Source organism: Scardinius erythrophthalmus (assembly GCF_964197995.2).
Source record: "Scardinius erythrophthalmus genome assembly, chromosome: 10".
Taxonomy (NCBI): domain Eukaryota; kingdom Metazoa; phylum Chordata; class Actinopteri; order Cypriniformes; family Leuciscidae; genus Scardinius; species Scardinius erythrophthalmus.
In genome coordinates, this window is record NC_138230.1 from 22294680 (window position 1) to 22307073 (window position 12394).

Genomic DNA, 12394 nt, shown 5'->3' on the forward strand with positions numbered 1-12394 from the left:
TTGAATAGAGTGAAACTCACCGAATCGTTGGTTGTACAGAAAAAATTTGTCTTGAAATCAGTCTGAAAGATTCATTTTTTGTTGAGATCTTTGAGCTTGAAGTTTCAAGATTCAGTCTCCTTTTTCTCCATCCGGGTCACACGGCACCAAATTGTAAGGAACTTTTTCCTCGTCCAAGCAGAGACCAGGAGACGTTGGGATATCGTTCAAGCAGAAGTTATTCTTTATTGAGAACTTCGCGTTGCGTTGCTGCAGTTCTTCCAACAGTCTGACTAACGTAACTTTACGTGGTATCTTATAGGCATTCAGTGGGCAGTCCTTAGAGTTGCTGACAGTCCTTAAAAGTCTTGACTTTAAACACTGCCTTAGAGATGACCACTAAATCTAATCATCTAAAGACAATAGAGGCAATTACCCCCAACTGAGATAATGGTACCCCCGAAATTGTATAAACAACACATGGTCACGAGAACTTACCCCCAATTTCCACCAACTGCGGAACGGCTTTGGATCCGCTCCGGAACGGCGGCGGAGTCAATTGGTTCCCATTAAAGTCAATGTGTGTATTTTCACTGACTGCGGAACGGCTGCGTTCCGACTCCGGCGTTCCGCAGCCCTCCGGAGCAGATATGCAGAGCTTCTATTTTTGCCGGATGCCGGAGAGCTCCGCAGTAACTCAGCACAGGGCATCCTGTTATATCACACTACCATTTGTGAATTCGCAAGATCTCGTGGGTCCTCGTGACTTCAGCTGTCAGTCATGACCGCAGCCGTTCCACAACAAATCCGGACCTGGTGAGATTTGAAGGACGGCGGAGCACGGAGCCGACACGCAGTGGAGCCGATCCGCAGCCGTTCCGCAGTTGGTGGAAATCTGGGGTAAGACTAGGTAAACATTCACACAGTTCAACTCTCAGTAGGAAGATCAAAGACTAACAAAACCCTTTCAAAGGAAACTATGTTAAATCTAATCAGTAAATGGATGCCCTCATGTTCACCTTGAATGCCCAATACAGTATAGTTCACCTTAGTTTTTTATGTAATGTTATGTAAGGAAGTAGGATCAGCAGATCTAAAACATATTCTTAAATTTGTAATCCTACAGTGATCTATGGGTTATTTGACTGTTGTCATATTTATAAAAAAAATAAAATAAAACATGTCTGTAATTAAAGTAAAAATGATTGATAAACACGTCTTTGGTATGTAATTAAATGGGTGTCTTGTTCATTTTAATTATTTTTATTTTTATTTTTTATTTTTTATTTTTTTAATTACAACAGAACTTAAATTACATCCAGTTTATTAGCAACACTGTGCACGAGCGTGAATCCCGTGAATCCTGCGATATCCATCTTCACTCCTCCCCTCACTGCAGCCGCCTACTCTCGCACACATTTCAGGCGGGGCTAAGCGCATTTCAAACAAGCCTATTGAAACACGGGTCTCAGGTGCACGCCCCCCTGCTCAGCAACCGAGGGTTCGTCCCCTCTATCTCCACTGGGCTCTGCCCACTTTTCTAGCATTTTTCAAATATTGCCAGTGGGTGGAGTCAGGCTCTGACCAAGGGTTGAGTTACCCTTTAAATGCAACTCTACACCCTTGAATACGTGGAACCATGAATATGCTAAATAGCCCCGCCTCCACTCATTCACACCAGCTCAGATTAAGCTTGTTTGAGATGTGCCTTGCCTCGCCTGAAATATAGGCGAGAGTAGGTGGCTGAATTGAGGGGAGGGGAGGAGAGAAAAAAGTGCAGGCAAGCCGGACAGTTCTCTTTTCTCGTTGTGGATCAGACACCTGTGAGATCAAAGATGGATATTGTGGGATTCATGCTCGTGCACAGTGTTGCTAATAAACTGGATGTAATTTAAAGGGATGGTTCGGAGTAAAATCAACCTAGGGTCCTTTGCAACCTAGGGTCCATTCTCTAAGATCATTATTCACGTCGGCACTAATGATGTTCGACTCCGCCAGTCGGAGATCACCAAAATTAATATTAAAGAGGTGTGTGAACTCGCAAGTACGATGTCAGGCACTGTAATTTGCTCTGGCCCCCTTCCTGTTCGCAGGAGTGATGAGATAGTTAGTAGATTGTGTTCTCTTAACGGTTGGCTGTCTAAGTGGTGTCCGCAAAATAATATCCTCCTGGGACCCAAGAATAGACTTTTGTCCACTGTAGTGGACATTATATTTTAGTGAATTTCTCTGACATCATACATGTCACATGACACAACCTGGGTGTCCTGTAAAGAGCACATTCAGGACTTTTCAGAGATACGAAATGTTTGGAGGTTTCACCATGAAAACAACTTCTCCTTGGTCTTTAAAAATGTCTGACATTAATTTAGTGATCAAATGTAGCATTCGTATGGAAATATGATAATATATTGTAATTATAATTTAAATTGGACTACTTTTCAAATTGTATTTCATACAACAACATCTCAGGAAAATGTTAAGGGGTTTCAAATAAAAAAATATTTTCTGTTACAGAACAGGGCATTGATTTCATACATGTCCACTGTAGAGGACACCAGGACTTAAATCATGTTTATCAGGCATTTTGTGAGACACAACAAGTGAATATGGAAATAAATTATACATCAATATTCCTATGAAATATTAGATATTATTATTAAAATGGTGCCAATAATTACTCCAATTATTACACTTCTTTTTTCATTAAATGTTGCTCCAAGAACACATTAAGGTGAAAATTAGATACAGTGTATAGATACATTGCATTGAATGGGAATATTAATTTATGGACATTTTACCCACATATTGCATAAAGTAAAATGGTGTCTCAATTCATTCCGTTATTTTTTTCATAACATAGTTGAGAATAATATTTATACAAATTTTGGTTGAAAAAATCCTGAAACCCCCAAATTTATTGGTGATTGAAAAAAAATCCCATTGTTTTTGCCTATACTGTCAGGGATCAATCAGGTTCATTCACACCCACTGCACAAAGATCACAATCACCTGAGTATTAACCACTTGCACCTGTCGTCTAATCACACCACTGAGCACTACAAAAGAGCACACTTCTCATCCAGTCTCTGTCGAACCTTGAACTAGGAACCGACCTGTTTGCATTCTCTCTGTGATTCCTGGATTCGTATACTCTTCTGTTCCAGTGTGACTCTACGGAATTCCAGCACAAGGACTTACCTACTGTGTCTCTACCCAAGACCCTGCGTTTCCTCCTGAATACTCCCCGATTCTCCTGTGATCCTTCCCTGTGTATCCCGGTTTGCACATCCTTTCTACTTTCAAGCATATCTCTGCAAGATATCATCACAATAACAATTCATGCATCTGTCTGTTCATCTGACGCTCACCTGCAATTCTTCTATTAAAGCCTTCTGAATCCAACTTACCTTATTGTCCTCGTGTATATCCTGACAGAAGGTTCGACCCTAAAACCGCCATGGATTCAGAAAATCCCGCTCCACAGATAAACCCAGCCGAAATTCCTCTGCCTGTGTTTGACGAGCTCGGAGCGGCAGCCAGTCCCGCTTCCGCATCTACAGCTTCATTTCCGTGGTGTGTGGCAAGCCCCATGGTAAAACCGGCGCCCTTCTCAGGCAAGGAGGAGGATTGCAACGGGTTTCTCCTTCAATGTTCCCTAGCGCTAGAGGTACAGCCATATCATTTCCCTACTGAACGCTCAAAAATCTCCTTTATTATTTCATTACTCACTGGCAGAGCACTGCAATGGGCCGAAACCATCTGGAATCAGGCCGGTCCAGCCACCAATACCCTCCAGGCTTTCATATCCCATTTCAAAGAGGTGTTTGGCTGTCCTCTAGGCGATTCATCCACCTGTGAACAACTCTATCATCTGCGACAAGGTACAAGTTCAATCACTGAATATTCCTTGAAATTTAGAACCTTGGCTGCGGCAAGCGGATGGAATGAGAAAGCACTCATCACTACCTACCGGCAAGGTTTAAATCCCGCTCTTCGATTGCAACTTGCAGTATATGATGATATTGTTGGTTTAGAGAAATTCATCCAGTTATCCATCCGAGTGGCCCGACGTGTTCAGAACTGTTATCCTGAGAATCGACAACCAGTACATCCTGTTTATGTTCAATCATTGGAAAGTCCTGTGGCAAACGATACAGAACCCATGCAGATTGACAATACCCGTTTGACTGTTTCCGAAAGAGCCCGACGGATGTCGAATCATCTCTGCCTGTATTGTGGAGACAACACCCATTATATCAGCGTCTGTCCTGTCCGACCACAGCGTCTCCTGGTGAGCTTGTTGTCCACCAGTACCTTTAATGTTGCTCCATTATCTACTACAGTGTCATTGATTACTGCTGACGCTAGTATTTCAGTTACAGCCCTCATCGACTCCGGGTCAGCGGGTAATTTCATCTCGAACGACCTCTGCAGGCAACTTCAACTCCCGAAGACCCACTCTCCAACCCCGTTCACCGCAAAATCAGTGACTGGAAAAGCCCTGAATCCCGGGTATGTGAAATATCAAATCAAGCCCATCACATTACGAGTTGGGTGTTTACACGAAGAATCATTTGCTCCCCTGATACTTGAAAACTCCACGGCCGCAATAATTCTGGGCAGACCCTGGCTCATACACCACAATCCCGTAGTTTGTTGGAGGAAGGGGGAAATTCTGCAATGGGGGTCAACATGTTTCCCTGCTTGTTTTCCTGAACTTCCCAAGCCGGTTTCTTCCCCTCCAACGAATATTCCCATCGCTGTGACATCCATTGAAAGCCCTCGGGAAAGACAATCTGCAGACATTCCTTTCTGTTACTCCACGTTCGCCGATGTCTTCAGTCCCGAAAAAGCCTCCCATCTTCCACCACATCGACCTTGGGATTGTGCGATTTGACTTAGAGCCAGGTGAATCGGTACCCCGAGGTCACATTTACTCCCTTTCCATCCCTGAACAGCGAGCCATGGAAGAGTACTTACAGGAAGCCTTGAAACAGGGATACATTCGCCCATCCACCTCTCCAGCAGCCTCCAGTTTCTTCTTTGTCGCCAAGAAAGACGGAGGATTGAGACCCTGTATCGATTACCGCGCACTGAACAAAATAACCATCCAGTTCCAATATCCCCTTCCTCTGGTTCCCACCTCTCTTGAACAACTGAGAGGCGCACAAATCTTTACCAAGTTAGATCTCAGAAGTGCGTATAACCTTATTCGAATCCGCGAAGGGGACGAATGGAAAACTGCGTTCATTACCCCATCTGGCCACTATGAGTACCTCGTTATGCCATATGGATTGGTCAATGCCCCTTCCGTGTTCCAAGATTTCATGAATGAGGTACTCCGTGACTTCCTGAACAAATTTGTGATTGTCTACATTGACGACATACTCATCTTTTCTCCCAACGAAACTGTCCATCGACACCATGTCTTTAAAGTTCTCCAACGTTTACGAGATCACTCCCTTTTTCTCAAGGCAGAAAAGTGTACATTCCACCAAGAGGCTGTTCCGTTCCTCGGTTATGTCGTCAGCAAACATGGAGTGAAGATGGATGATGGGAAAGTCACAGCAGTCACCTCATGGCCAACACCTCAATCCATAAAAGAACTCCAACGATTCCTGGGCTTCGCAAATTTTTATCGACGTTTCATCAATAACTATAGTACCATAACCTCTTCACTTACCTCTCTCTTAAAGGGAAAACCCAAGTCCTTAACCTGGACTCCAGAGGCAGACACAGCATTCAACATCTTGAAACAGGAATTCACCTCTGCACCCCTTCTGCGCCATCCTGATCCAAACCTCGCCTTCATTGTAGAAGTCGATGCCTCCACGACCGGAGTCGGTGCCATCCTATCTCAACAGCAGGAAGATACCATCAAACCTCTCCCTTGTGCATTTTTCTCCAAGAAGTTATCTCCAGCAGAACAAAACTATGATGTGGGAAACCGTGAGCTTCTCTCCATCAAGCTGGCTCTGGAGGAGTGGAGACATTGGCTCGAGGGTGCTCTACATCCATTCACAGTCCTTACTGACCATAAAAATCTGCAGTACCTAAAGGAAGCCAAGAGGCTGAACCCGAGACAAGCCCGTTGGGCCCTTTTCTTCACCCGTTTCCATTTCCACATAACTTACCGCCCAGGATCCAAGAACATCCGCGCCGACACTCTTTCCAGACTCCATGCTCCCCCAGATCTCATTGAAGAACCTGAATTGATCTTACCAACATCGGTATTCATCAGCCCGATCCTTTGGGATATTGACGACCAGATCCACAGAGGTACACGACGAGAACCACCCCCACCTGAGTGCCCAGCCAACCTTACCTATGTCCCAAATGAGTTTCGTCTACCTCTTATTGAGTCTGCACATTCCTCCGTGGGTACAGGACATCCCGGAGCCACGCAAACGTTTAATATCCTTCAACCACGGTACTGGTGGCAAGAAATGAGGGGAGATGTAAAACGCTTCATCCAAGGATGTCAAATCTGTGCTAAATCCAAGGTTCCACGCCACTTACCATCCGGGAAACTCTTACCACTCCCTGTCCCTCAGAGACCCTGGTCACATCTGGGGGTAGATTTCATAACCGATCTACCATCATCTGGAGGTAACACGTGCATCATTATCATCGTGGACAGATTCTCTAAGGCTTGTAAATTGATTCCATTACCAGGACTCCCCACGGCTTTCGAAACCGCAGAGAATCTTTTCAATCAGGTGTTCCGTCATTTTGGCATCCCAGAGGATATTGTATCCGATCGTGGTCCCCAGTTTATATCTCGGGTCTGGAAGGCTTTCTTCTCTCTCCTTGGGGTCACGATCAGTCTAACATCTGGGTACCATCCTCAGGCGAATGGGCAAACTGAAAGAAAAGTGCAAGAAATAAACCTAGAATACCTGGTCGACTGGGAAGGATATGGACCAGAGGAAAGATCTTGGATTCCACGAGATGATATCCTTGACCCAACACTTCTCACTGAGTTCCACCAGCAGCATCCACAGCGACCGGCTCCACGACCTCGAGGTAGACCACCACGACGTCGGGGTCCTCGTTCCGCTGGCGCGGACCCTGGAGGAGGGGGTAATGTCAGGGATCAATCAGGTTCATTCACACCCACTGCACAAAGATCACAATCACCTGAGTATTAACCACTTGCACCTGTCGTCTAATCACACCACTGAGCACTACAAAAGAGCACACTTCTCATCCAGTCTCTGTCGAACCTTGAACTAGGAACCGACCTGTTTGCATTCTCTCTGTGATTCCTGGATTCGTATACTCTTCTGTTCCAGTGTGACTCTACGGAATTCCAGCACAAGGACTTACCTACTGTGTCCCTACCCAAGACCCTGCGTTTCCTCCTGAATACTCCCCGATTCTCCTGTGATCCTTCCCTGTGTATCCCGGTTTGCACATCCTTTCTACTTTCAAGCATATCTCTGCAAGATATCATCACAATAACAATTCATGCATCTGTCTGTTCATCTGACGCTCACCTGCAATTCTTCTATTAAAGCCTTCTGAATCCAACTTACCTTATTGTCCTCGTGTATATCCTGACATATACATATAATTTCATGTCATTTTATTTTTTAAACAACTTAGTCCTGGCGTCCACTACAGAGGACATAGCATAACGTATGAATAAAATATTATTTTTCAAAAATGTTTTTTTACCATTTGTTTATTGTGATCTTAACAGTGTGATGACATGGAAAAAAACTAAATTCAAAAAACTTTTTTTTCTGGGTCCCAGGAGGATATAGAATTTATAGACAATTGGAAAATTGGTTTTTGGGGCAAACCTGACCTGTTGAAAAGAGATGGTATTCATCCCTCCTGGGATGGTGCTGCTCTTCTCTCTAGTAAGATGTCACATAGTCTTAGAGCTCAAACATGACAATCTGGGCCTCAGGTCAGGAAGCAGATAGACTGGCTAAACCGACTGTCTGCTAGCGGCCTCGCGTCACCCAGGTCAGATAAATCCCATCACATAGAGCCTCTTTCACCTAGCTATCATCATATAGAGACTGTGTCTGTTCCCCGAATTTGGAAATCCAAAAAAACGTTTTAACCCATCTAAGGTAAAAAATTTAATTGATGTTCAACAAATAAAAAACAGCTATAATACAGATGAGCAAATGCTAAAGCTTGGGTTGCTGAATATTCGATCGCTTACTCCAAAAGCACTCGTTGTTAATGATATGATTTCAGATAATAACCTAGATGTGCTGTGTTTGACAGAAACCTGGCTAAAACCAAACGATTACATTACTTTAAATGAGTCCACCCCGCAAGATTACTGTTATAAACATGAGCCTTGTCTGAAACGCAAAGGGGGAGGAGTTGCTGTAATTTATAGTAATATTTTCAAAACCACTAAGAAATCAAGTTTTAAATATAATTCTTTTGAAGTGTTAGTACTTAATGTAAAAATATATAGTATAAATGATAAATCACGTCTGAGATTTGTGTTGGCTACTGTATACAGGCCACCAGGGCACCATTAAGATTTTATCAAAGAATTTGCGGACTTTCTATCAGAATTAATATTGACTGCAGATAAAGTACTAATTGTTGGTGATTTTAATATACACATCGATAATGAAAAATATGCATTGGGATTGGCATTTAAAGACATTGTAAACTCTATTGGAGTTAGACAACACGTGTCAGGACCTACTCATTGTCGTAATCATACTCTAGATCTAATATTATCACATGGAATAGATGTTGATGCCATTGAAATTCTGCAGCAGAGCGATGACATCTCAGATCATTATCTAGTCTCGTGTAAACTTCATTTAGCCAAGGCTGCAAAGCCGACTCCGTGTTTCAAATATGTTAGACCTATCACTTCTGCCACTAAAGATTGCTTTATCAATAATCTTCCTGATCAGTTTCATCATCTCAGCATCCCAGATAGCTTAGAAGAACTCGATATTGCAACAGAAACTTTTAACTCTCTCTTTTCCAGCACTTTAGACACAGTTGCTCCGTTGCGCTTAAGGCCTCTCTGTAAGCAATCGAGCTCTCTTTCCATGAAATGCGAAATACCTCTAGTTTTGTTTTCTTCCAGTTGCGCTCCATTTTTCTGGCTGCTCTCTTAAGGGCCCGAGTGTGCTCGTTGTACCACGGTGTTGGACTTTTTTCTTTAATCTTCTTTAAAAGCTGCTAGATCTGCTTATTTTTCAAACCTATTAGAAGAAAATAAACATAATCCTAGGTATTTATTTGAAACGGTGGCTAAACTAACGAAAAAGAAAGCTTCAAGCCCAGAAGTTTCCAAGCAACACAGCAGTAATGACTTTATGAACTTCTTCACTTATAAGATTGATAATATCAGGGAGAAAATTATAACTTTGCAACCGTCTACTACAGTATCGCATCAGGCAGTGCATTGTAGTCTCCCTGAGGAAAAATTTGATTCGTTCGTTGTTATAGAAGAGGAAGAATTTACTAAACTCGTTAAATCATCTAAATCTACAACATGTATGTTAGACCCTATACCGACTAAGCTACTGAAAGAAATACTTCCAGAGGTCATAGATCCTCTTCTTAATATCATTAATTCATCTTTGTCTCTAGGATACGTACCAAAAACCTTTAAGCTGGCTATGATTAAACCACTTGTTAAAAAACCGCAACTTGATCCTACAGAATTAGTCAATTCTGCACTTCAGGCCGATCTCGAATCTACCTTTTCTGTCAAAGATATTAGAAAAAGCAGTGTCTTCACAACTGTGTTCCATTCTTGAAAGAAATGATATTTGCGAAGATTTCCAGTCAGGATTTAGACCGTACCATAGTACAGAGACTGCTCAAGTTAGAGTCACAAATGATTTGCTCCTATCATCCGATCGTGGTTGTGTCTCTCTATTAGTGTTACTCGATCTTAGTGCTGCATTTGACACTATCGACCACAACATTCTTTTAAATAGACTCGAATATTATGTTGGCATTTGTGGAATTGCACTAGCATGGTTTAAATCATACTTATCTGACCGTTATCAGTTTGTAGCAGTAAATGAAGAGATGTCTCATCGATCACAAGTTCAGTATGGCGTACCACAAGGCTCAGTACTAGGACCGTTGCTGTTCACTCTGTACATGCTACCATTAGGAGATATCATTAGGAAACATGGCATTAGCTTTCACTGTTATGCCGACGATACTAAGCTGTATATTTCTTCAAAACCTAACGAAACTTACCAATTCACAAAATTAACGGAATGCGTAGCTGATATAAAAAAATTGGATGACTCGTAATTTCCTACTACTTAATTCTGAAAAAACAGAGATTCTAATTATTGGACAAAAAACTTCCTCACGTAATAACCTAGAATACTGTCTAACACTTGATGGCTGCTCTGTCGAGTCTTCGTCGTCGGTTAGGAACCTGGGTGTGTTCTTTGATACCAACCTTTCATTTGAAAGTCACGTGTCTAGTATCTGTAAAACCGCATTTTTCCATCTTAAAAATATATCTAAATTACGCCATATGCTCTCATTGACAAATGCGGAACAATTAGTTCATGCGTTCATGATCAAACTACAGCTAGTTCAAAACGCAGCAGCTCGAGTTCTTACCAGGAAGTATGACCATATCAGCCCGGTTCTGTCAAAACTGCACTGGCTGCCTATTAAACATCGCATCAATTTTAAAATATTGCTGATCACTTACAAAGCACTAAATGGTTTAGCTCCGCAAGTACTTGAGCGAGCTCTTAACGCATTATAGTCCTTCACGTCTATTGCGATCTCAAAATTCCGGCCAGTTAGTAATACCTAGAATATCAAAATCGACTGCTGGCGGTAGATCCTTCTCCTATTTAGCACCAAAACTTTGGAACAGTCTTCCTAACATTGTCCGGGAAGCAGACACACTCTGTCAGTTCAAAGCTAGACTAAAGACACATCTCTTTGACCTAGCATTCACATAATACATTATAGACTTCTATAATTCAATGTTAGGCTGCATAGATTAGGTCAGCTGGAACCGGGAACACTTCCCATAAATCCTGATGTACTCGTTACATCATAAGAAGAATGGCATCTACGCTAATTTTAGTGTCTTTGTTTATCCCGAGGTTTTCCCGCAGCCTGCCGGATCCAGGCCGTATCCAGATCTGATGAAGGACCTTCGCCTGGACCCGATCCAACGCAGTGCTGAAGTGCCAACTAGTCTCTCCCTATGGAGGATTCCTTTACCACTCTACAGATAAAGCGTTGTCGGGAAACTCAATTCGCGTATCTACCCCGAATTGATAAAATAAAATAAAATTCTGTATAAAAAATTATAAGGAAACGCCAGTACTTTGTTTAGGCTTGGTTTGTAGGGAATTCCAAACCTGCGCACATATATTCAAACGCACATAACTACAGAACCAATTCTTAATGCGCATGTGAACGCCATCAGCGTTTATCACAGGTTCGTGTTTAAAGTCTATGTAGAGAGAACGGTGTCGTCTTAGCGGCCCCAAATTTAATAACAAATGATCGTTGTGACGGAAGCGAATCAATCAAAACTAACTTTAGCTGGAAAATAACTTTATTAAAGAACCGCTATAAAGCCAAAACAATCTCTGTTACCTTAAATTATACGTTTATCTCTGTAAAGCTGCTTTGAAACAATCTACATTGTTAAAAGCGCTATATAAATGAAGATGACTTGACTTGACTTGACTCCTTTGCACCATGACATCGAGCCAAACACCCCCATAGAAGCCTTTTTTCCCTTGGTTGAACATTATTAAAGTTAGAGTTTATTTAGAGAAATGAGCCGGATGGCTTAGTACAGGTGCTAATGGCTCCAAATTTGTATCTCGTAAATTACCCCACTAATAATCCCCAGAATGGTACCAAACTTCTACAGTAGCACACATAGGTTCTGTACTCATAAAACGAGGCATTGGAAAGTTTGTAAGTACATAAGGAGTTTATTTAAATAACACTTGCCTGACGGCTCATGCTACTGCTAACCCAGACGTCGACGTCACTTCACTGAATTGAGAAAATCACTTAAAAGTCCTGGCAGAAAGCGATGCATAAGGATGTAGTGCATGGGTCACCAAACTAAGGCCCGCGGGCCGACTCAGGCCCGCCACCCCCTTTTGACTGGCCCCCCAGCCCCCCAGCCCCCCACTACTTGAACCGGCCCTATGAGGCAATCCCCAAAAGTCGTCATGGCCTATTATATAAATATAAATAAAACTCGTGTGTAAATTAATTAATGCAATGCGGAACTACTGTTAGATACGCGGGTTCTTTAGGGACACCTAATCTGTAGCTCCGCCTTAGCTCTGAAGCAGGCTGCGATGTAAAGACTGCAATGCTGGAATATGTTGAGAGAGAGGTGTGGGCGCGATCTAAAAATCGCAAAGTGTTTACGTATTGTTACGACAGAACC